Source organism: Lepisma saccharinum, chromosome 18, assembly GCF_977018435.1.
Source record: "Lepisma saccharinum chromosome 18, izLepSacc3.1, whole genome shotgun sequence".
NCBI classification, from domain to species: Eukaryota; Metazoa; Arthropoda; class Insecta; order Zygentoma; family Lepismatidae; genus Lepisma; species Lepisma saccharinum.
This window is the reverse complement of record NC_139246.1, coordinates 50,384,454-50,411,159: the sequence shown is the minus strand read 5'-3', so window position 1 is coordinate 50,411,159 and position 26,706 is coordinate 50,384,454. Positions and strand designations below refer to the sequence as shown.

Below are 26,706 nucleotides of genomic sequence, written 5' to 3'. Positions count from 1 at the left end.
ATACGCGAAAGGATTCATACCAAGAGTGGATAATAATGGATAAAAGCAAGGAGGGCCAAAAGGGCTAAGTAAAAATCAAAGAAGGTAAAAGGAAACACTCACCGGACAGTAGAAAGATTCAAAATTTTCGCTAATTTATAGCATCATCAGTGTGAGGAAAAATAGACGGAACCGGAAGTTGGGGCACTGCAGAGTTGCCAGGTCCCCATCGAAGAAGAAGCGGTGCGTAGAACGAAAAAAACACTGTTTCGTCACCAGGCTCGTCGTAAACTGTGAGTGTGTAGGAAGAGTTGGGAGGGCGGGAGGGACGGGATGGTTTGGGGGGGGAAGGTGGGTGAGGGATGGGTATTACTGGGTGGCCTTGTTCAAGCCAGGTGGAGTGGTTGCACTCATGGCTGATATATAGGCCCTTTCCCATCTTTTGCGAACAGAGGTGTTGGCTGGTTTGGGTAGGAGATGGATGATCGCTACCCGGAAGCAGTCGTTGAAACTGATGTTGTGGTGGTTGGTGTGGACGGCGACAGTGAAGTCCAGGTTGTGGGTGGAGGAGCGGTGGTTATTGATGCGGAGGTTGAGGGCCGTTGATGTTTCCCCCAGGTAAAAATCACAACGGATGTTGCAGGTGAGGATGTAGATAAGGTTTGAGGCATGGCAGGTCCCTTTGGGATGAAGGGTAAATTTGCCAGTGGCCGTGTGCACCTGGAGGGTGTGAGAAGTGATGAGGATGGGGCAGGTCTTGCACCTGGGGCGGTTGCATTTATGGGCAGGGGGCTGTTGGATGTGTGGTGAAGGAGTGTTGTGGACCAGGATGTTTTGGAGGTTGGGGGGTGTTTGAAAACCACCCTGGGTTTGTCGGGAAATATGCTTTTGGTTTCAGGATCACTGTGGAGAATTGGGAGAAGAGAGTGCAGTGTGTGCCTGATTTTGTTGAGGTGGGGATGGTATTGGGTGATGAGTGCAGGTGGGTTGGTGACAGCAGGTTTCTTGGTGGTAGTGGTGTGTGAGGCAGCTCGGGATATTTGCTTGGTGACAAGGATGGAGGGATATCCACGGTTAACCAGGGCCTGGTGTAGGCGGAGGTTATAATTCTGGTGGGAGGTGGTGAAGTGTTCAGGCGCTGTCCCCTGAGGGCCAGAGAGAATGGAATGGCTTTTTTGGTGTGGAACGGGTGGGAGCTGGAGAAGTGTAGGTACTGCATGTGGTTGGTGGGTTTTATGTGGATGGAGGTAGTCAGGTGTCCTCTTTCGATGTGCACGTCCACATCCACCATCGATGTTACTTCCCTCTACACCAACATACCTCACTCCCATGGCCTCCGCTCCATAGAATTCTATCTCAATAGCAGACCCAAACCTCACAACCCCAGCACCAACTTCCTGACCCACCTAGCCCACCTTGTCCTCACTTGTAACAACTTCACCTTTGAAAACCAAAATTTCGTACAGATCCGAGGTACAGCCATGGGTACCAGAATGGCCCCATCCTATGCAAACCTCTTCATGGGCAAACTTGAGCAAGAGTTTTTGGCTACCTAACCCCTCCAACCCCTCCTATGGCTCCGCTTCATCGACGACATCTTCATGCTCTGGACACATGGAGAACCATCCTTGTCAGCTTTCCTGGACGAACTTAACCACTTCCGTTCCCTAAAATTCACCTGGACGCACTCCCCCAACCAGATCACCTTCCTAGATGTGGACGTGCACATCGAGGGAGGACACCTGACTACCTCCATCCACATAAAACCCACCAACCACATGCAGTACCTACACTTCTCCAGCTCCCACCCGTTCCACACCAAAAAAGCCATTCCATTCTCTCTGGCCCTCAGGGGACAGCGCCTGAACACTTCACCCACCTCCCGCCAGAATTATAACCTCCGCCTACACCAGGCCCTGGTTAACCGTGGATATCCCTCCATCCTTGTCACCAAGCAAATATCCCGAGCTGCCTCACACACCACTACCACCAAGAAACCTGCTGCCACCAACCCACCTGCACTCATCACCCAATACCATCCCCACCTCAACAAAATCAGGCACACACTGCACTCTCTTCTCCCAATTCTCTACAGTGATCCTGAAACCAAAAGCATATTTCCCGACAAACCCAGGGTGGTTTTCAAACGCCCCCCCAACCTCCAAAACATCCTGGTCCACAACACTCCTTCACCACACATCCAACACCCCCCTGCCCATAAATGCAACCGCCCCAGGTGCAAGACCTGCCCCATCCTCATCACTTCTCACACCCTCCAGGTGCACACGGCCACTGGCAAATTTACCCTTCATCCCAAAGGGACCTGCCATGCCTCAAACCTTATCTACATCCTCACCTGCAACATCTGTTGTGATTTTTACCTGGGGGAAACATCAACGGCCCTCAACCTCCGCATCAATAACCACCGCTCCTCCACCCACAACCTGGACTTCACTGTCGCCGTCCACACCAACCACCACAACATCAGTTTCAACAACTGCTTCCGTGTAGCGATCATCCATCTCCTACCCAAACCAGCCAACACCTCTGTTCGCAAAAGATGGGAAAGGGCCTATATATCAGCCATGAGTGCAACCACTCCACCTGGCCTGAACAAGGCCACCCAGTAATACCCATCCCTCACCCACCTTCCCCCCCAAACCATCCCGTCCCTCCCGCCCTCCCAACTCTTCCTACACACTCACAGTTTACGACGAGCCTGGTGACGAAACAGTGTTTTTTTCGTTCTACGCACCGCTTCTTCTTCGATGGGGACCTGGCAACTCTGCAGTGCCCCAACTTCCGGTTCCGTCTATTTCTCCTCACACCGATGATGCTATAAATTAGCGAAAATTTTGAATCTTTCTACTGTCCGGTGAGTGTTTCCTTTTACCTTCTTTGATTTTTATATATATATATATATATATATATATATATATATGGAGGTTTATTCATTATAGATTATTGTAAGAAGAAGTTTAACTTTCCCGTTAATCAGAAAATCCCCATCTTGGTGCACCCTGTCCCCCCATCCCAAAGAGAGAGTGTAGACTTGTGTAGCCATTGACTTCAACAAATAAAAACAAAAAAATAAACCTTCAGTAACAATAAACATGGTCGAATATATGTGTGTTCCCACATGAAATATTAATTTAAATTAAAAAGAGAGGTGCAATTTATTATGGAAGATGAATTATATTAAATTAGATTATAATTAGAAACAACTACTACTAAATAATGATGAATAGATTCTCTCGGGCTATCGACCAGGTGAGTTGTGGAAAATATTCCAAGCTTTCGAGAGCTAACATCACTCTCATCTTCAGGGTTGAAGTGCAGTTCTGAGCGTCAACCCAGTGTATATACGTTCGTTTAGGGAGGATCTCGGTGAAGATGGCAGACCAATCGGGTGGCATGTGTGCTGCATGTGCGGTTCTGGTTAACTAACGCTAACCAAGCTGGGTCTAGTTCGAGCCCCGTGTCGCGATTAAGATTATCTTTTTCTTCATGAATGGCTGTTGCTTTCTTGATGATGCGGTCCCAGTAGTTTGAAGTTTTGGCTATGATTTCTGTATTGCTGAAATCTGGTCTGTGATTGAATGTTCTGCTAGACCAGACTTTTCAGGATGGGAATACTTGATGTTGTTTTGGTGTTCTTTACAGCGCTGTTCTATTGTATGCTTTCCCGCATTTGCAGATAATACGGTAAACCCCTTGTGTTTTGAGTCCTAACTCGTCCTTGGAGTTGCATAGTAGGCTTCTGATCTTCGAAGGTGGTTTGTGAATGGTTTTTATGTTATGTTTCTTGAGAATCCGACTTATAACTTTGGAGAGATTTCCGGTGTAAGGCAGGATGCCTATCTTCTGGTCAGCTTTGTCCGGGTTCCCTGGAGTGTTCTTGTTCCCTGATGTGTGTGGATTCCCTGGTGTGTGTGAATTCCTGGGTGTGTCCGGATTCCCGGTGTGTCCAGGTTCTTCGATGTGTCTGGATTCCCTGATGTGCTGGTCTTCTTGGACAGTACTCGTTTTAATGTTTTCTTGATGTTGTGTTCAGAGTACCCATTCTGTTTGGAAGCCATGCTAAGATGCTGTATTTCTTCTAATAGATGCTCCGCGTCACTGATGGAGATGGCCCTGGTGAAATAAAGTAGAGAGTACTGTAGCTCGTTGAGACGGGTGGTGAAAACTGTTGGCATTGAGATATAGATCTGTATGAGTCTGTTTCCGGTATACATTGTGTCCCAAAGTTCCATCTGGCTTACGTTTGATGAGAATATCCAGGAACGGCAGGCTGCTGTTCTTCTCGGTTTCCATGGTGAACTTGATATTTGGGTGTTGATTGTTGAGGTGGTCTAAGAATGGCTTAAGCGTTTCTTTACCGTGCGGCCAAATGATGAAGGTGTCGTCGACGTATCTGTAGAAGGTGGCAGGTTTCAACGGAGCTGTGCACAGCCCTTCGTGCTAAAAGTTTCCTGTGAAAAAATTAGCTATGGCAGGTGAGAGAGGGGAACCCATTGCCACACTGTCGGTTTGTTTGTAGTACTGGCCACTGTAGCTGAAGTAGGTAGAGGTCAGTGTGTGTTTGAACAGACTGGTGATTTCTGGTATGAAGTGGCTTTCTAGTAACCGAACTGCACTTCAACCCTGAAGATGAGTGACGTTACCTCTCGAAAGCTTGGAATATTTTTCACAACTCACCTGGTCGATAGCCCGAGAGAATCTATTCATCATTCGCCGCCAGGAAAGCTTCAAGTCTTACTTACTGAAATAATGTAAGATTGCAAGTGTGTGCATTATAAGAAAGAAAGTTATGATCCCCATCTGTTCACATAGTAATAAGTAATCTCTCCCAGCCGCTACCTTGAAGAAAAAGATACCTCTTCACATCGTAGTACTTCACCAAACATCTGAGGCCGACTGGATAATAAACTTTTTCTCGAGCAGTCAGGAAGCTATCAACTTGGGGCAAACCCCAGCACCTAACAACCTGTTGGGTGAGATGAGTCAAGGCAAATGGATAATAAACCTTTTTCTGCTCCCACAAAAATAGGCAATAGTTAGGCTGGAGACCAATCTCTAACTATGCACTGGTAATGATCAGGCTGTAAAGTTCATACAAACTGATACTATGTTTTTGCAAACGCTCAAGATTCTGAGTCCCACTGCTCCATTCCCTTCCTGTTTACAGGTCCTGCTAATGACTCAAAACCCATTACTTGAAATTTCTGCTAGTCTGCTGTCCAGCAACACACCCGTCTATCTCAATGGCCAAGAATTCAAAGAAATCCATAACAAACATACAGGAATAAATCCAAAAGTTACATATGCAGGATTTAAAAACACTAAAATAACCTAGAACCAACCAGTCCAAGTAAGTTAATTAATAAACATTTAACATTCAAAGGATCAAGTAATGATCTCATCATTACAAAGCTAATCACGATAATGAGGGTGAAACTTGAATCAAAACCTTCAATTGAAATACTGTGAGTTGATCACTAACCTCAGTGGACAGTAGCCTCTTCTGCCTGTATGCAGCCTCTTGGTATGGAAAGTCTTCAAACGTACACCATTTTTTTTTACTTAAAGAATGTAGCGTGGAGAGGGGCTAAGTGAGATTGCACGCGATAAATTGTCTGGAAGCGCGCGCGGCAACTCACCTTCAAAAAAAAGAAATCCAAGACCCACTCTTCACGTACAAAAAGTATTTCCACCTCCTCCTGCGTCGTACTTCCCCCACAGTGACGCGAGAGTTTACGGGCGACAAGTGCAGGAAGCACGAGACAAGAAGGGGAGGAAGGTGACCCAAGAAAAAAAGAAATCACGTTTAGCACATGCCGTGCTTCAAGGTTTCAAAAAAGGGGTCCGACAGCGAATAGCAACATTAACCTTCTCCGCTGTAACAAAATAAAAAAGGATAGTATTCCTCCAACGTAACCACTTTTCTCACTTCTCTGTGCAATGTAAATTATATGAAAAGTTGAATACGTGTACACACTCCTTTTTTTTCTTCTTTTTTTTTTATAAAGCTAACTTTAGGATTCTACGTAACGTTAATAACGGGCAACTCTTACTGTTCAAACGTTCCACCAATAATTAAGACGCTACTCAATTCAATTAACAAATATAATTGCATTCAAGATTGTTCTCCATTTTACATTATTTGAATATTACAACAAATCCCCACGTATTGCACTGGGTGTGATTTCAATAACACATTCATTGATTAACAAACCGAGCGACCAGCGCTCTATTCTACTACGTTACATAAACTCATGTTCAATTTTAACAAACCAGCAAAAACACGAAGCAAAAAAGCTTCCACTTAACAATCTTGTCGTGTTATCAATTGATCCTACGTAATAATTTTACTTGCCCAAAACATTCATCTCTCTTATACAGTATACGTAGCGTATCCAAAAATAAGAACGTGACGTTCTTCCTTTGCCCAATCAAACAAAAGACCTAGATGGCCTCAATCTTTAACGTAACTTGTACGTACTTATGTATACATTAATATATCGCTTGTCTCCTATTCTTTACGCATCAACTAGTGCTACCTTTACTTATATAGGATTGCTATTAGGACAAAGGGGAAAAAAGGGGAGGGGAGATTGCAATTAGTGCAAGTCCTTTTTTTTTTTTTTTTTTTTTTTTTGTTTCCTTTAGTTCTTGTGCGAACACGCGTGCCTTTGTCGTGCACGAACAAGTTAGTGCTTCTTACAACCACGAGTTCCGCAGTAAAGCTTCAAATTTCTATTTTTTTTTGCCCAATTGTAGATTACCAAGAGATTATAAGCAATTCCCCACACTTCTTCTTGTGTTTATTTTACAAAAGCCAAATTCAACCGAAATGATCGGTTCGTGAAGTTATGCCACAATAACACAAAACGTACGCAATTTGCGTCGTTACAAAAATGTTCGCCGTGCTACAACAGGGTAGCGAGATAGTAAATCACAGGTCCAACACGTAAAAGCAGAAACGTATATTCATTAGTTTTCTCGCAATTTCGCTTATTCAATTGGGTTATGTCAAAGTTACGGGGTTCCCAAAACTTATGCGACGAACGGCAAGGAATTAACCTTGTTCCCACTTTTCACGGTCTAGTTAAAGTTTGTACGTACCTCACCACGATTGTAAACGTCCCATGGAACTGCAACGCCTTCCTTTCACAAGAGTCCAAGTGATCACTCTATTTACCTTCTTCCCATTTAGCTGTCAGCGTAGCAGGCGTGGTTCGGCAGGTCGTGGTTCAGGTACACTCTAGCCGGTTGGGACTGGATGACGAAGCACCTGGCTGGTGCGTGCCGTTCGAAGCGAGCGAGAAAGACCGAGGTCGGAGGACGAACTGAACTGCAATCGCAGCAGGATTTACAAGCGGGCGTAAGCCGCAAAAATATGCCACCAGGAGGCAGCAGCAGAGAGCGATCGTGAGGCGAAACGCCCTCGATGGCGAAAAATTGAACTTGCAATTTTTTTGTTTTTAACAATGTAAGGATTGTAAACCGCAAGGGACAAACGTTACAAGAATCACAGACTTGTGGGGAGGGCCCAGGGGGCATCTATAATAAACTGAAGGCCGTCAATGGTTCTTCATTATTTTATTGTTGGTGCTGTCTGCAGATACATATGTTTACGGACAGTTTTTCTCAACTCTGTTATGACGGTTCGCGAATCCAGGCTGCCTCGAAGCATCTTATTTCGCAAACCTCTCAAACTCCTTATTGTATTTGGTCTAGGAATTAATTCGTGTGCTTGTTACGCACACATTGAAGCTGTAGTTCAAACACAAAATACATAAATACCTTAAGAAAAATATTGTCCATCGCGAGCCACCACTTTCGCCCATCTGTCAGGCAAGTTACGGATTCCGTGGCGAAAGAAGTCCTCATCCTTTGAAGCGATCCAGTCAGAGACCCATTATTCGATATCTTCTGAAGAAGTGAACCGCTGTCCAGTCAAATCGTTATTCATGCAATCGAACAAGTAGTAGTCCGAAGGAGCAACGTCTGGTGAATATGGCGGGTGGGGTAAAACTTCCCATCCGACATTTTCTAAATAGGTTTTGACCGGTTTTGCGACATGTGGGCGAGCGTTATCATGTTGAAAAATAAGTTTATCATGTCTGTTCTCCCATTCTGGTCGTTTCTTGGCCAGAGCTTGCTTCAAACGCATTAATTGTGGTCGATAACGTTCTCCATTAATAGTTTCACCCGGTTGCAGCAGCTCATAGTACACCACACCTTTCATATCCCACCATATGCACAGCATAACCTTTGCACAGTGAATATCTTGTTTCGGTTGTGATGGACCTGGTTCACCTGGCTTCACCCAGGCCTTTTTTCGTTTCGGGTTCTCGTAATGGATCCACTTCTCATCGCCAGTAACAATGCGATGCAAAAACCCCTTTCTTTTCTGTCTTTGAAGCAGCAATTCGCAAATGGTTTTTCGTCTTTCAACGTCTGTCTTTCAATTCATGTGGAACCCAATGTGACATCTTTTGAATCATTCCCATGGCTTTGAGGCGTTTGGAAACTGTTGTTTGATCAACGCCTAATGCTTCTGCAAGTTCTTCCTGCGTTTGACACGAATCCTGATCGAGCAATGCTCTCAATTCTTCGTGTTCAAATTTTTTTGGCTGTCCAGGTCGCTCTTGGTCTTCCAGGCCGAAATCACCACTTCTAAACCGTGCAAACCACTTCTGACACGTTCGCTCAGCTAGCGCATGGTCACCATACACTTCCACCAAAATACGATGACTTTCGGTAGCACTTTTCTGCATGTTAAAGTAATGAAGCAGAACACCCCGCAAGAACACTTTATCTGGCACGAACTGAGCCATGGTCAGTTGACTACAAAATGCTGTTGTTGACGCGTCAATCAACTGCCCTATACTACGAACGATGCGTGCTGACAGGAGTTTTCAACGCATGTGTGGCTACACGGAACTGTGGGACAATACGCTCGTTACGCCATCTCTTGTCCAGGCGCACAAATTAATTCCTAGACCAAATACGTCAATATAGAACAAAGCATGCTAATCAAACTTTTCAAAACTTTCGGTATTTACTTTCACCAATCCATTAGCTTGCGAAATAATTGTCATGTAATGCAGTGTGGTAACCACTAATCTCTAGGTTTAATGTGAAATTGGCCAGTTATGAAAACACTTAAATGAGAGAGATATTCTAGATACCAATTCTTTCCATCAAAGTCTACTTGTTGATAAAACTTGATAAAAGCATTTTGAATAGAATTCAAAGAATCATAGTTTTTGTGTCACCACTTATATTTGGATCTTGGAGCTCGCCCAAGAAAAATATTCACTAACCTTAATCAAAGAATCACATAATTTAGATTTAATAGACTGTTTGAATTAGATTTTTTTTTATTAATTACTAGTTACTATCAGTTCAAGGATTGAATCGATGAATGATGTTCATGAAGAAATAAAGTTGAACAATACTCTATACTCTATACTCTTTAGTAAATATGATATAAACATTCACCCATTTACTACCGAGAGCTCTTCAATATTTTAGGATCCTTTACCCATAATATTACACTCAGTTCTGGCCAGAAACTTTACAAGACTTTTAGTGTTATGTATATAAGGAATTACATGCTGTTTATTGAGCTACAAAATTTCCTTTAATACAGTTAAATATTTACCCTTCTTTAGTTTCCAAATAGTTTCTTTTGTCCATATAATTTGTTCTCGCAAGAATTAATTCAAAGGTGCTCAAGTTCTTCGTAAAATGTCATCTGCAAATATATTGAAATTCCTTGAATCATCGACACTACGATGAAATACATCCACCGATGCCAATATGTCCACAGAACAGGGTTGGCAATTTGCCCTGGTTTTTTCGAAAAAACCCAACAATACACGTTCTACTGGTCATTAGCTATTTTGTGACACTGGCGATCCTGGTGGAGCATCGGCTAAGCAGAATAAGCCCATTCCCATAAGAACATTCCCTTCTGGGGGAATGTGTTACCTATAATACCCCAATGCATCGACAGAATTTCCTAGAGTTGCCTCCCCTCTCCTACTGAAGCTTTTCAAATATCACACTTGTTATTTGATTGTAGTCAGGGGTGCCCACAGGCACGTCATGGGAATTTTTGCGGGGACAAAATTTTATAGTAAACTACCGATTCTATTCACACAAAAATGGGGGGTTGTTTCATTTGATTGACTTGTTATTGATCTTTAGTTATGGTTATTATGTACAGTTTTTCTACTTACCTGTGGATGATCGCAGCAATGGAGTTGAAATTAAACACCACCTCTTATGCCTTTAGAATCTGTTTGTAAAAGGGGCTTGGAGGGGGAAACTTGCTGTTCGCATGAATATAAGGTTTGTCAAGCAGACAAACTGTTTAGAATAAGGTTCAGTACACTGACAATGACAGCGAGCCTGAGCAGTTTTGTACATTTTATGTTAGCAAACATGAAAGTGAGCCGTGCTTTTTCTGTCCTGTCTTTTATTTTAATTTCAACTGTAATGAAAGGTTTCGAATGTCATGTGCCTCTCGATTGTTGGCATCACGGCCAGTGGTAAACAATATCTGTTTTTTTCTTTGAGATTTCCGAGTCAGCTTGGAACTTCCCACATGCTGACATCAGTTTTATGTTGAATGATTTCAGGCATGATTTGTTTAGTTTGTATGTGATCCTGTGCTGCGACTGAGTGGATAATTACGAGGCACATGTAAAAGAAAAAAAAGAAGGCTGATAATTTTTTACTTGAGACTGGCAACACTGACAAAGCTGTGTGTGCACGGAAGCATGCTTTAGTATCCCGTGGCTGCAACAGAGGTATATTTCTCAGTGTGGAGGTGCACGTGCAAGTAGCAGGAAGTTGAAATGGCTGCTGTAATAGAAAATCCCGCCAAATGTGAGGTGAGGTCTGTTATTAGATTTCTCAACTCAAATTGACTGAGTGCAGCTGATATTCATCGGGAATTGTGTGCCATTTATGGACCAACAGTAATGAGTGAAGGAAAGGTAAGACAATGGTGCCATGCTTTTCAGGAAGGACGTTCAAATGTTCATGATGACAAGCGGAGCGGCAGGCCTATTGTTCAAATGGACGACCTTTGCAACGTATTGATGAGAAAGTGCGATCCAATCGCAGTTTCACCATTACTGATCTAGGCAAGGAGTTTCCTGAAGTGTCTGATAAAACATTGCACCGAATTGTAACGGACAATTTGGGTTATCGCAAACTCTGTGCGAGGTGGGTGTCAAAAATGTTGACAAACACTCGCAAAGATGAAGGAATGAAGTCAGCACTTGATTTTTTGGCCCGCTGGGAGAAGGATGGGGATGACTTGTTTTCTCACATAGCGACTGGAGATGAAACCTGGATATCGCACGTCACTGGTGAGTCGAAGCAGCAATCCATGCAATGGTGTCACTCCGGTTCACTGAAACCGAAGAAATTCAAGCAAACACCATCACATCGCAAAATCATGGCAACCGTGTTTTGGGACCAAAAAGGTGTAATCCTCGTTGAATTCCTGGAACTGAGACGAGCCATCACAGCAGTTGTGCATTGCCGTGCATTGCCAAACACTGTCTAATCTGCGATGTGCCATCCAAAACCGGCGAAGAGGAATGTTACGGTCTGGAATTCTTCTTATTTATGACAATTGCCCGCCCACACACAGCTGACCGTATTGTTGCGGCAATTAAAAAATTCCGATGGTAACATTTGAATCACCCACCATACAGTCTGTTCCTTCACCTCAAAAAGTGGTTTGCTTCGCAAAGTTTCGATGATAGTGAATTTCTCGAGACATCAGTTGTCGACTGGCCGAGATCCCAGGCGGCAGATTACTACGCAGAGGGTCTACATAAACTTGTTCCACAGTACCAAAAATGCTTGGATCGTCATGGTGACTATGTAGAAAATAGCCAAGGTATGCGCTTGTATAGCATCAAAATAAAAATTTTCTCACTTGATTTTATTCTCTGTAATAACCAATTGGCACTTTTTTTTGACATGCCCCTCGTATAAAACACTGTCAGTTTTTGTTGTCTAAAGCTTGCGTATTTTGAAAATTTATTCTTTTTTTTGGGGGGGGGGGATTTCGATGAACAACTTTAGGGGAATACGTCCATGCGGGAGGGTGGGATGGGTAGCAATGACTATGCATGCTGCTCACATGGAACCTATAGCTGTCTGAACAGTAGCACTGCACATCCAAGTATATCTGTTGTCTAAGACCCATGGTAGTCTAGTCGGTAGGGCATGTGAGAGCCCCAAGTTTCGATTCCCAGGGTGGGTGATCTAAGGTTGTAATTTTTCTGGCCTTGTCCCTGCATAAAGTGGATCTGGGGCTAACCCAGCCTCAAATCAATGGGTATGTGGGTGGTAAAGGTGGCTGGAGCATGGTGCTGATCACATGACCTCTCAAATTGCCAAGATCAAGAATGTGTGCGGTCCTCTCCCTAATTCCCCTAAATGTGCCTTTATGGCATGGTGGTATATGCATGTCACCACTTGCAGGGAATTTTCTGATTTTTCGAGTAAAAGAAAACTGTTACTGGAAAAGCTTTTCATTGTAATTATTAATGCAATGCAGTGTCAAATTTTACATTCGAACGGCAGGGAAAATTTTCCAAAGGAAAATGTGCCCAAAAACTCATTATTCCATAACTAATCTAAAAAGAAAAAAAAAAAACCTGCCTCAGTTTCTTAACTTGGGGATAAGCAGGTCATTCCATGTCAAATCAACCAATTTTTTAAAAATTGGTTGCATGACCATTTTAGAAACATTTCATTTTTAGTACATAAGTTTGCACATGTTTCTAGATATCAAAACCATTGTTTAAAAAATATATTGTCTTTAGTTCTCCTGGGGCAGACATTTTTCCAACATGGTGCATGGCTTTTTTTGCTCATGTAGCAGTTTACGGAAACCTTAATATCTCAAACTATTAAAGCTAGACCTGAAACAAAATTCATTTTGTGGCTAATGAAGTATACTTTCTCTGATATTCAAGTATGGTTTGTTAAAAATTGCATCCTAAGTACGAAAATTATGGTGGAAATTTGGGTAAGAATAGTTAAAAATTTGGATTTTTAAGCCCAATTTTTTTAATGAAGGGCTTTAGTCTAAGGCTTGAATTTTTGTCATGTGTAGACCTACCTGCAGGGTGTCTGCAAATAAAGTATCGGTGCTTAGAAATGTAAATCTTTTTTACAGCATGAGCTCAAACATGGTTGTTTATTGAATTTTGACAGTTTTCTGGGTTAAATATCTGATGGGTCCCCTTGAAAAATTCTGAAATTTGGCATGAAGAAAGAAGCCCTGCATGAACCTAACTCTCAGTAAAAATCTCAGCTTTTAGATTCAACTAGTTTTGGTCAATATGAGGTAACGTATGAAACCTAATTTCTGACGAAAGTAAGGTTAAGCTACATCCAATACTTATAATAATGAAGTCTTTTGTTTTTCTTTTTTAAATTTGAGTTTAAAAAGCATCATAGAATATAGTAACATACTTGACTTACCAGAAGTTGAAATTACAAGGTATGATAATTGAAAATCTGCGAAATCTGATTGCAAGAGGTTTGATTTATTTGGTATCTACGTCCAGTTGGTATTGTCATCTCCAGTTCCCTATTCATTCTCTGTCAAATCAGGCAGAATTCTTTGTTCTTTCACTAAATTCGTAATTAAATTATCAGAAACCTTCAGTTCATCACATATATTTTTTCTTGACCAAGTGGTAGCAATCAAACTGATGATTGACCTTTTCAACATTAGTTTTTGCTAATTTACATTTTTCTTCTTATAATTACAATTATATGATTGTACTGGTCACGTAAAGGATTGTCACACTTGCCTTCCTTTTCTTCAGTTCTAATACTTTGTGAAAAGCAACTTTCCAGTTTCCTTTGCACTCCTTGTATGATGTGAATAGTTTTTCGAGCAAGAGCAAGCACTTTATTGCTTTTCTGCACCTCCTCAAATTTGAAACAGGAGATAGATCGAAAACAGAACAGACTTCATACATTTCCTTTAGTTTTTCTTGGGTTGGCACAAAGACATAATTTCCATTCCGGCATTTAAGTGAGTCACTTTCTTCAGATATTAAAAATTTACACCAATGTAACAGGCATATTGATTTAACTGGTATAAGGCTTACTTGACACTTTTTTTGGCTTTACCGTATGATGCAAATTGATTTAAAAAATTCCCTTACTAAACTATCTGAAGATCACAATATTCTTTACCATATAAAAACTTTTTTCAATGGTATTTGCATATTGTCTCTAAGCCAGCCAGCCACCCGTAGTCTTGACCTAAGAAGTGTTTTTATCATTTTCACTAAGTTTCGTTAAGATTAATTAGGTCTTTGGCAACCTTACCAAAAGTATATTTATGACGGTCATCTCCAGTTAAAAATCCTACAGAACACAGGTCACTACTCTTGGCACACTAGACAAAGGTAGAATGACATTGTCCATGCACAGATCAATTCCAGGCTTGCCTTACATCATATCAAAACATGTCTCTGAATCTTCTGCTGTGCAGGACTGATATCTGCTTCCACAGTTGTCTTTTCTTAAAAAGAAATACGTGGAAAATAAAGGAAAGAAAAAAAATATCTTCTACCAGCTTTGACCCTCCAAATTAAATAGCCTACTTTGAGTGGAGTGCCCAAGGAGGGGTTGGTGGGGGTCATAACCCCCTACCTTTGGCCGAGTATTCCATAAACAATTAACATCAAAGGCAGGATAATGTAGCAAAAACAGGGATGTATACTAAAAAACTATACGTAACACCCCTCCCCTCACTTTCGAAATTCCTGGGCATGCCACTGCCTATCTAAAGCTGCATGCAATGCTACATTTAAAAAATATATGAGGGAACCTCAGTTTCGGAGCTGACAATACCAACTGGACATGGATACCAAATAAATCAAACCTCTTGCAATCAGATTTCGCAGATTTTCAATTATCATATCTTGTAATTTCAATTTCTATTAAGTCAAGTATGTTACTATATTTTCTGAGGCTTTTTAAACCCAACTTTAAAAATGAAAAAGAAAAGACCATTACTTTGCAACGTCAGAAATTATGTTCCCTCATATTGACCAAAACGAGTTGAATCTAAAAGTTGAGATTTTTACTGAGAGTTAGGTTCATGCAGGCAGGGCTTCCTTCACGCCAAATTTCAGAATTTTTCAAGGGGACCAATCTGAGATATTTTAACCAGAAAACTTGTGAAAATTCAGTAAACAACCATGTTTGAGCCCATGCTGTAAAAAAGGTTTACATTTCTAAGCACTGATCTTTATTTGCAGACACCCTGCAGGTAGGTCTACCATGAAAGAAAATTCAAGCCTTAGACTAAAGCCCTTCATTAAAAAAATTGGGCTTAAAAATCCAAATTTTTAACTTGTTACCCAAATTTCCACCATAAATTTCGTACTTAGGATGCAATTTTTAGCGAAACATACTTGAATATCAGAGAAAGTATACTTCATTAGCCACAAAATGAATTTTGTTTCAGGTCTCTAGCTTTAATGGTTTTTGAGATATTAAGGTTTCCGTAAACTACTACATGAGCAAAAAAGCCATGCACCATTTTGGAAAAATGGCTGCCCCAGGAGAACTAAAGACAATATATTTCTTTAAACATTGGTTTTGATATCTAGAAACATGTGCAAACTTATGTACTAAAAATGATTTTTTTCTAAAATGGTCATGCAACCACCATTGGATGGTTGGGCATGGAATGACCCCTTCCCCTACTAGCATAATGTAACTTCAAAGTCGACATTCACTTAGATGACCCGGGTTCGTATTCTGGCCTTGACCTGGGTGTTCGTTGCAGGTGTCTCATATTGTCATTTATCATCATTGTCGTGATTAGCCAAAAGTGGTAGACACAAAAATCACATAAATCACAAGAAAATCAAATTGAGATTCAAAATGTGGACGGGACAAAATAAACAATCCAAAGTAATAGGAGTCTTATCTCTTTCTGCAACTTCAGGATCACATTAGTTTCTTTCTGTTATGTGTGCATACTGCTTTCCTAGCATGTCATTGAACACAAGAGTAGGGATAATAAAGCTTGAAAAATCAGTACAGGCTGAATGATTTAGGTTGTAGATTCCTGAATAATGACTCTCCTTCGTGAAATAAATAGTGTAAAAATATAAAAATATTTGTGCCGTTGGCTAATAGGATTCGTCATCACATAGCAGAATCTGATATGTAGGGCTCGGAAGTTGAGGAAAAATCTTTTTTTTTTTTTTCCTAGTGTCCGAAGACAAGGCCCAACATAATATATGTTCATTTTGGCTCATTGTAGGCCAGAAAGAGGTGGGTTTTATTTCTCCTTTTTTGCCTTTTTCGGCATTTTTTTTGGCTTATTGGCCCTTTTTTAGCCTTTTTTTTACGTCTTAACGACTTTTTTTTTTTTGAAACTTAACCTTCTTTCGACTATGTTTTTACTGCCATTCTCAATTCGAATCATCATCAGTTCATCACCTCTTAAACATCCTTTCTGTAGCAAAGAAATAAAAAAATAAGTAAATAAATATATTTGAACCATCTTTGAAACGAGAGAAAATCATTTTTGGACAACTGAAGCAGGTACGGCACAAGGTCCTTTAACCATAACTTGTCTGGAAGGTCGCGCTGTAAGTGGCAACTTTCTCTTGTTTTGAAGCTTTCAGTTTTCTCGCACTGTGTTTTCCATACCACCAGAATTTTGTATTTTTTTTAATTCATTAAATATGTAATTAAAACTGAAGTTATTAATTAATTTCGATCACATTTATATGTCCTTTTTTCCCGTTTTTAGGTTTTTTTTTTTTTTTTTTTTTTTTGGCAATTTATAGGTCTTCAACTTCGGAGCCCTACTGATGTGTTACCGGAAACTGGAGAACGGTGATCATTTAGGGTTGGAAACACTAACCCTGCACAGAAGCACGAACTCCAATAGTCTTCATTAATTTACATGCATAATCTTTACTTAACCCTTTCGGGGTGGTGCCTATACCTTCATTAAATTTCACATATGTATTTACTAAAGGGAGGTCAGAATATTCCGTCGATTTCTGGTGGGTTGAGACTGTTGCAGAGTTAAGGTTTGGTGGTTCGCAGTGTGTGGGTTTGTTTAGTTTAGTATAAGTTAGATTACAGGATATTATTTTTTAATAATGTTGCCCATAGATGTCAGAAGTAACTCAAGGACGGACTACGAATATTTCGTCAAACAAATGTTTTGGTAATAAAAGTTTAATAAACAGGAAAACGAATTAGAAAAACACACAATCTTTTTGGGTTTAATCTCCAAGCTTTCACCTCACATCTGCCGTCATCGCTGAGTAGACTCTGAGGTCATTCTTGCGTTGCCAGGCTGATTGTTGTACTCTCGTATTCACCTTTATGTAACTTAGGGCAGGGCAATCAGCGACTAGTGGCAGTTTGCCCTGATCTATGGATGCATTTCTGATGACGTCTCTGCGGCCAGTTGTGATGAAAATTCTCCCTGATTTTGAATTTTGTCTTTTTTTAAAACTTACTATTTGTATTATCGTTTTGATACTACGTATTCGCCTTTATATAACTTGGGGCAATCACCAAATTGTGGCGGTTTGCCCTGATCGATGGGCGCTAGTGGATAGGAGCTAGCCAAATTTTGAAAAAGAATTCAAAGAAACAAAATTTTGAAATTCCTCTGTCCGTTGTTTCCGAAGATAGGTACACGTCGACATGTTTACCTTACAGAATGAAAGGCTTGGAAATTCCGATTAAAACAAGCCCTCATTTGCATGTTTTGTGTTATTACTACATTTTAACAAAATATTTCCCAACATGTTGCATTTTGCTTCAAATGAGCCCCGTCCTTGGGGATTTCCATGCGTGACGAATATTTCGTCTACCGGCACGAAAGGGTTAATTCTCTGAGCAATGTGTGAACAGCATAGAGACATTATCCGATGAAACGTATTGCTTTCAAATGAATGCAATTAGAGAGAAGCGACATCGAAAGTTTCGAGCTGCTCACGCAAAACTACAATCTTGTGGAGAAATAACCCAAATAGCTTGGTTTCCTCACCATGGCTTGTGTTCATGTCGGTAAAACGTCTGGTTCTTAAGCTGAACTCCTAGGTTTGATTCCCCGTGTGGTCAAAGTAAATTCTTATTTTAGTTTTTTTTCGAAATGGGTGCCATAAAAACTATTTCACTGAGTCATAGCTTCATACTTTGCTATTGTTTGTGTAGTAAGAAGAAAGAAGAAAATAATTATTGAAACAATTACGCTTTCAGAGCTTGTGACATAAATTTGAGTGTGGAAGCTATTTTTCTTTATTGTGTTTCTAAAACTCTGTGCCTATAACAACCACTGCTGTAATCTTCTGGTAATAAATCCCAGTGTGAGGATGAAACGTTAATCTTCATTTAAACAAAGTCACTGAAATTAAGCAGGATAATTTAGGGTTACATCAGGAATTTTTTTTTTAATGCATTGTCATTCGTGCGGAACTTCCTAAACCCCGCGACAGGTTAAGTTTTCATATTGGGTTTGGTGCATATTACTCACAATATTAAATATTAAAGAATATTTCTACTAAAAACATAATAAAAATATCATATGAAAGCTATTTTACTTACGTATTTGTGAGTTTTCTACTTAGTTTGCAGCAACTTTTCACATATATAGACCCAAATGCGCACGCAGAGTATAGTTCCACTGCAATACTGCAGATTTTCTCACTGTCTGTGATATGAACAGCTCTGCGGTTGAGGCAAGACTGGCACGGGAGATGCTGAGGGCAGTTCTCGCGTGGATTAATGCATAACACCTGCTGCAAACTTAGCCTGCCACGGGGCTTAGTTTCACACACATGCACAAACAGCCTGGGTGCACACGTCAATTTCGCCGTATCGCACAAGTCCTCGAGAGAGTTTAACACAATACTGGTCTATCTTTTCAACTTTATTCTTGAATTACCTTCCATAACAATTATTACGTGATCTGCAAAGTCAATTGTGCTTTTGATCTCAGAAATATTTCCAAATTTTTTGAGAGATGTCTCCCAAGTTTAGATTCCACAATTCAGGATCTAGAATGGATCCTTGTGTTGTTGATTTTCAGGCTGTAAAGTTAGGACATCTGATATACTTTCCTGTTGGTGCAATAGATCTCCATAGAAGGTTCCCAGCAAATCTATGTCTCATAACCTTAAGATCCTGAAAAGATGAGGCCGACTAGCATTGGTACAGGTCAGTTCAAAGCCTCACAACTGCGTCAAAGTCTCTACCATCTGCGAGGGCCTCGATTCATCGCTTGCATATACTCATTATTAATGTCGATTTCATCTGTGTATAACAAGATCTCGCTTTCATGTCCACAGCGATCTCTTGTAATACACAATTCTTTCTTTTGAGTCTGGAATTACTGACTATGTTTAAATCTAAGGTAATAAAAATTGCACAAACCACTTGCAATACCTATGACTCAACCTAACCTACAAGTAAGGAATTACTTCGCAGACCCAAAAGGAAGAACCATTAGTGGTCTTTCTTACATTATATACCTATTGTCTGCATACCTATATACTGACTATCAAGACTTGCTTCATTACATACCTACATTTGCCTGAAGTGAAATGGGAAAATCTGTGGGATTACTATTTTTACGGTAATTTTACTGTGGCAAGCTGGCCAAGTTCACCCCAGTATAACAACAGTGAATGCTGAGCAAACATAGTACCTTCCTGACCCAGCAATATTCCAGAGCAGACAAACTCGTACTAGCATGGAAAACATGTACTATCAGGGCCACCAACGCAGAGGCAGGCTCATTGTCCTACATGGAACTTCCACGTCGTCTCCTACCGAACAGTAGGGAAAAACCTTATCAGGAGAGATCGTACAGTTTTTCTTGCCATCTGAATAACAAGAATCCATGAGATATAGGGTGGAAACATAACGTGTAAGGTTCTTTTAATAATAATAATAATAATAAAAAATTAAAAAGAAACCTGCCTTGGTTACCAGCTATGGTGTGTTTAATATGGAAACAAGGCAGAATCGTGTGACAACCAGTGATCGCTACAGCTACTCTCTTAAAATGTAGCTTAGCTACAGCTACATTTACCTAAAAGTAGCTCGCTACGCTACTCTTGTTTGCTACTCGCTACTTCGGTACTTTTTGCGTTACTTCTGCATAAAGAAACTTAAAAACAACCGTGTGGATATTAAAGAATCCCCTACTACTGGTAAATAGATTGTTATTTATTTTCATGATTTACTATCATTCAATATTTTTGATAGCAGTTACTTATTTTTACTATAGTTTTTGAGAATAACATACCTATGCAAGTGGCATTTCAATTCAAATTTGATATATGAATATTGCAATTAGGGTGTTACCCAAATTAATGATTACAACTATACACAAATGAAATTTGGTAGGATTACATATTTATGTTCACATCAACACATTTTTCTTGAGAATAAATATTTCATTTTTTAATAGACTGATATGAAGGCAGCATTTTAAATGAAAAGAACCTGGGGCCATTTGTTTACAAATAGGCTCCAGGTTCGATCATTCTTCCTCATTCTCACAATTAGCCGAAAGTGGCAGAAAGCGACTATAGATAAGAGAATAATAAAATAAACCATTCATCCTCATTGTCATGATTGAGAAAAGTTGAAGAATAGATGAGGAGGTAAACAGAAGAGGACAAATGGGTGGTGGACTATATCAAAGCGTTTGAAGATTAATATGGAACAGGGATGTACCCAGAGGCGTCTCGTGATAGCATGCAGTGCATGCGTTAATTGTGGGAAAAAGACAGCTTGCTCTGTGACGACATTAACGAGCATTTCTACATTCTAATTTCTTCATATAGGAGAAATATTTATTTTACACAAGAGTGCTCAACTAAGCTTGTATTACATTTCTTGGATCTGAAGTGAAAGAAAGTAATAATTATTTTCCCACAACTGACATATGCGTCACTTCAGATCCAAGAAATATAATATAAGCTTAGTTCAGCACTCTTGTGTAAAATAAATACTTCTCCTACTATATGAAGAAATTAGAATATAGAAATGCGCATTAATGTCGTCGCAGAGCAAGTTCTCCTTTTTCCCACAATTGACGCATGCGTTTAAGAGACGCCCCTGGATGTACCTATGAAATGCAAGGAGGTAATATATAACACATACTATGAGCCAATAATTACGTGACATAGAGAGACAAAAAGAAGATGCAGGCAGTGGAGATGAAATTTTTAAGGAGTCTACGGGAGAAGACTAGAAGGGATAGAATAAGGAATGAGGAGATCCGACAGACAGTGGGTGTGGTGAGCTTCAGGACAGGATAGATCAGGCACAGATGAGATGGTTCGGGCACATGAAGAGGAGGGATACAGAAAGACTACCAGTAAGAGATTATAATGCACAAGGAGTGGGAATATGGCCAAGGGGGGAGTCCAAAATGTCGCTGGAAAAAGCAGATAGTGGAGAGTGTTAGGAGAAGAGGACAAGATTGGAACACCGTGGAAAGAGAGGAGTGGTGGAAGACCAGGAAATAATGGAGAAGCTTGACTTCTATGCTGACCCAGCCAGAGGCAGGAAACGGCGAAGGATGATGATGATGTCATGATTAGCAGAAGTTACAGAAAAGTGATGCAAAAGTAGGAAAAATACATAAATTTGAAAACTATGTATATTAACTAAAGAAAATTGTAGTTTCTGCAGGAAAGTCAATAACCCGTACATACTTTATACAATATGATACGATATATTGAAGAAACTGTCGTGTAAACCCGAGTGTTCTAAACATATTGTAATTTTAAAATTTGTAAACAAATATTATCGCAAAAATAATTGTAATTCCAGAAACTATCATTCTTGTAACAATACTGACAATGATCAATGCTATTACCGTACTGAGCCATTTATTGCTGGCACTATTCCTTTGTCAGTGCAGTGGAAAATCCATTGCTCGTTTTTGCACTGCTAGTTGTGTTCAGCAATTAATGACATTTTGGTGTCTCTTAAACCATGGATATCCACAGGATTTATTCCGGGGGGTGATGCAAACGGGACACTTTTTTCCAGCGGTGTAGAAAATGAGGCATGTTTCTCCCGAAAATAGCGATGCAGCTAAAAAAAAACGTACATGTAAGCTGGAATATATTCATATATGTCAGTTAGTTATCTGGATATCTGAATTATTCAGATACTAATTAAATAACATGCAGATATGTACAATCTAGATAATCTGTATTTCCATGTAATTGACTTTGTCTTTATGAACCTCCTGTAAAATTAAGGGTTATTGTCGATTTTATCTGACGCTGTTGGCACATTCAAAATTCACCTCAAAATGCTTAGAAAAATGTAGCTGTAGCGAAATTTTCGCTACAACTACAGGAATTTTGTAGCTCCGCTACAACTACAATTTTCAAAATGTAGCGTCGCTACAGCTAGAGCTACAAATATTGTAGCTATCTACTGTAGCGACACTACAAGTAGCATGCTACTTCTGACCACTGGTGACAGCAAGAATTCAAGTTACTTCAGGAAAATCCTGTGTATTATATTGTGTTAGCACAAAATATAACGCACAGGAGATAAAATAGCAGATTCATTCTGCAATCTAATCTATCAAGCTGTATACAGCAGCGGTGATGGGATTCTATGAGTTCGCAGACTAACTGAAATCTCGTTGGCATGCTTTGGCACTCTTTAACACCTGCTGGCCACAGTGTTTGTCTAAATTAAAGACAAACGTGTTTGAACATATATAGCATTAATAAGGGTCCCTGCTTTGAATGCTGGCCTGGGAATGGATGTTCTTTGTGACTGTCCCATCATCTTCATCTTCGTAAGTAGCCAAAAATGGCAGAAAAGCAAAGTAAAATAGCCAAATCAGTGTAGCATTAACAACATAAACACGCCAGTTCAGTGACAGTGTGTTAAGTGGCTGGCTTTCGATCTTGCCACAGGAGTTCCCTTGTTCTTATCTCGATCTGGACATGGGTGTCCTTGGAAGTGTCCTTTCTTTAATTTAATCACATCATCACTACATTCACATCATCATTATTAGCCAGAAATTTCAGAAGAGCAACTGAAAATAATAAAATTAAAAAACTTATGTACTATCCTTCAGCTGCCAGCATCTGTCTACATTTGAATGGAAATTCGGTATTGAAGATTTAGTACAATATATTTCTTATGCATGCCTGGTCGTCAGTTTGTGGATGTAGTTTCATAGCTACCGTAAGGAGCTTCAACAATGAACAATAACTGTTGCATGTTAAACATTGTTGTGCTGTTTTGTGTTTGGTCACGTTCACTTAAAAAATAATCTAGAACAGTGGCAGCTGTTAAGGAGGTGGGGAGGGGAGACAGTTGCCCCCTCACTTTTTTACTACTTTGCCCCACACTATGCTAACTTATGTATACACTTCCCTTGCGTCCCCCCCCCATTTTGGCACCTTGGCCCCCAAGATTTGGAACCTGATCGCTGCCACTGATCTAGAATGTGAAACAAGAAGTTTTGAATTAAAGCAAGAAATATTGAAACTGAATGTGAAGTTAGTAAATCTCTGGACTTAGCTAATTTTACTTTTTTTTTTAATATTGCCATTTTGACGTCATTGCTCTTTCTTTACCTGTATCAGTTCATGTTGAATTTCAGAATGTGGATAATTATTGTGAATCTCATTTTATTTTGTACGCCTGAAATGTTCTTGTGGTAATTGGTCATACTTCGAAAGAAATTTTAACAAATCTGTGAAGTTTCCTGAATTTTCTCTTGTTTCTGCTGTGTATAATGTTTCTCGATGTTCTCAAACTGCTAAGTTATGAGAAGTCAAAAACTGTGTTCATGGTTATCAATTTTCGTAAGAGAAAGTTTCATTGTTGTTGTTTAGCTTCATGAATATTCTAATATCAGACAGCTATCACCCGGTTTATTGAAAATACTAAGTAGTTGACGTATTAATTCAAATTGTAATATTTCACTAGAATTTATAACCGGTTAAAAGCATAATGTTGTAGTTTTATCACCCACAAAAATTAGCCCTTTCCATGTATTTTTCTCACCTCTATTAATTACATTTTTTTTAAAAAAAATAATAAGCTCATGGGACATGAGGCCCCTTCCCTACCGTTTGCTACGCCCCTGTTATCATAATTTCTCCCATTGTCATGGTAAACTGAAGGTGAGATGTGAGAAGTTAGAAGAATAAACAATAAAATAAAAACACATTCTCTGCAGTTGTCTCAGGTCCGATTCCCTTTTAAGGCACCTTGTAGACTCGTTCTGATCCAAATTTAAACTGTAGGTCCAGTTCCGATTAGCCTATTATGAGCATACAGTGAACTTCTCGAGCCTGTTAAACGTGGTGATAAAAATACAGAATCAATGAGTCTTGAATATTATTAGGCATAATAATATATCCCAAACATTGCAGTTGGGAGGAGCGATCGCCCCTTTCGCCCTCCCCATGTATCCGTGCCTGATCTGCTGGCATTTAGACCAGGGTTGGCCCGGGTGAGCCCAGCCCAGTTTTCACCTTGAAAAAACTCACCAAAAAACCGTAAATTATTGCTTTAAATAATTGAGAGGTTCTAGAATTGTCAAGAATTTGAGAAAACTTGTAAAATGAAGGCTTAGCCAAGCTTATAATACTCAAAATAATTAATGTGATAGAAGTCACAGTAGGTTTTTTTCAGGATATGTTTCTCAAATCATGTTAGAAATGAACTTTTAACAGAAATAATGTGAACATATATCCAAGAAACAAAAATCAAAAGGGTCTGAAATATTTGGATAAAATATTGAGCGAACAAAGCTTATAATTTTCAAATGTGGTAGCACTTTAGATATCAGTCACTTCCGTATGTGGGCAAGCTACATAGTTTCACCTGTGACGATCAACTTTTACAATAAATTTTTCCATGTATAAAACATTATAAAGGAGAATTGAGTACATTTTATTGAAATGTCGTCAAAGTAGAATAAAGTTAACTGTGCTATAATTAAACCAAACACTTTTCAAATTATTCATTTCATTTCTCAAAATTTAGTATATGTGCAAATGTTCTGTTTTCTTTCCAATGCCTTACACTGAGACAGTGACCCCTCCCTCCCCCCAGTTCAGTGCATTGATTGAATGTAATGGGTTGCTTCCCCTTGTAGGATAACTGTTATTTGTTGTTAGGAGCTCTATACCCAAGGAGTCGAGCACTCTCACAATCTACCACATTTTCTTTTTTCCTTAAAAAATAGGGTGTGTGGGGGTACTCAAGTAAATACAATGCATACAGATACTTTCATATTTTGACCATTTTCAAACCTTTTTAGAGACTACAATTCAGCTTTTTTCATAAAACTTCCAGGAGCATTGCGACATCACTTGCACTGTAAATTCGCAATACAATTATCAAAACATAATACGCGATTTAGTAGGAGCATGTGGATGGGCAAAGAAAGACAAGTCATCTATTTAGTGACCATGATAACATGTTTCTGCAGCTAGAAAACTTGACAGACTGTAATGGTATTACATGTGAGTGAAATTGAACAATCATTTCAAGATGGTGAATGAAAAACTGATTTTCCTCATGTTGCATGCATCCTCTCTTTTTCCCCAAAACTGTCTACAATGCATTTTCGGAGTATAAGGAACTAAACTCCAGTGGCGTGCATTCTGGGTGCGTACCCACAACACAATAAGAAAATAATAAATATTTTATTCGCCTTCCCTGAACATGAAAATTCGACAATTATCATTCCGAACTTCCACTGCAAGAAATTCAGATTTCCGCACGAACACGCTACTGACTGCCTTGTGTCGTCCTCACCATATGACCTTCCTGGATGCAGTCCTGAACAATCCTGATGTGCCTTCGGCGACCCACCCGATCCCATACCCAATCCGTGCTTTTGCAGATTTCCACGAGCAAACGCAGCTGCTTCTCTTGAGCACCCTAGAATTTCGGAAGGCAACCCCATTAGCTCAGATTAGCCCCGACCATATGTTTCGGTCTGCCCGCGCTCGCCTCATCCTGCGTTTCCCTGTTCAAAGGACAGAGGTCTGAGAAGCCAGTGTACCAAGGATTTTGGCAGCATTTGCAGTGTTGGCAGTAGTCAACATATATTAATTTCTGGAATGTTTAGCGTACTCACATTTAGCAGTCATGCGTAGATAATCACTGTGCTCGATTGCAATATAAAAGAATAAAAAAGGGCAAGGATATTTTGTAGTAGAATATACGCGTAAACCAGTGGCGGCCAGTGGCAACTATGATGGGTAGTGCCAACGTGATCAAGTAAATAGAAAAAAAAAAACCTCCGCAATGCTCCCTCCCCCCCTGCCCCCTCCTTGAGGTTGCGCCACTGGCCAAAATGTTTATCCTCGTTTGGTAACGTGGAAAACAACATGTGTTTAAATAATAACGTACTAATCTGATTCATCTTCACTCACTAACCTATCTTTATACACTACACGACACTTCCCTAAAAATATAACAATTACAAGAGGAAAGGAAAAACAAATCATATCACCTTCTCCTCCTCCATGCACACATATTCTAACTGGATGTCGAAAATATCTTTGTTATGAAAAGAAATTGTCGAAATGCCAAAGGAAACTTGCATCATCATAGGATTTTTTACTTTTATATTTTTAAAAAAGTCTGGATGGCCCTCTT

General features: G+C 39.9%; 1 protein-coding gene across 1 annotated transcript in view; it reads left to right on the top strand.

The window, feature by feature from the left end:
* Positions 1-26,706, top strand: part of LOC146002241 (DNA topoisomerase 2-binding protein 1-like) — a 217,447-nt gene that overhangs the window by 186,785 nt on the left and 3,956 nt on the right. The gene's annotated exons all lie outside the window — the stretch shown is intronic.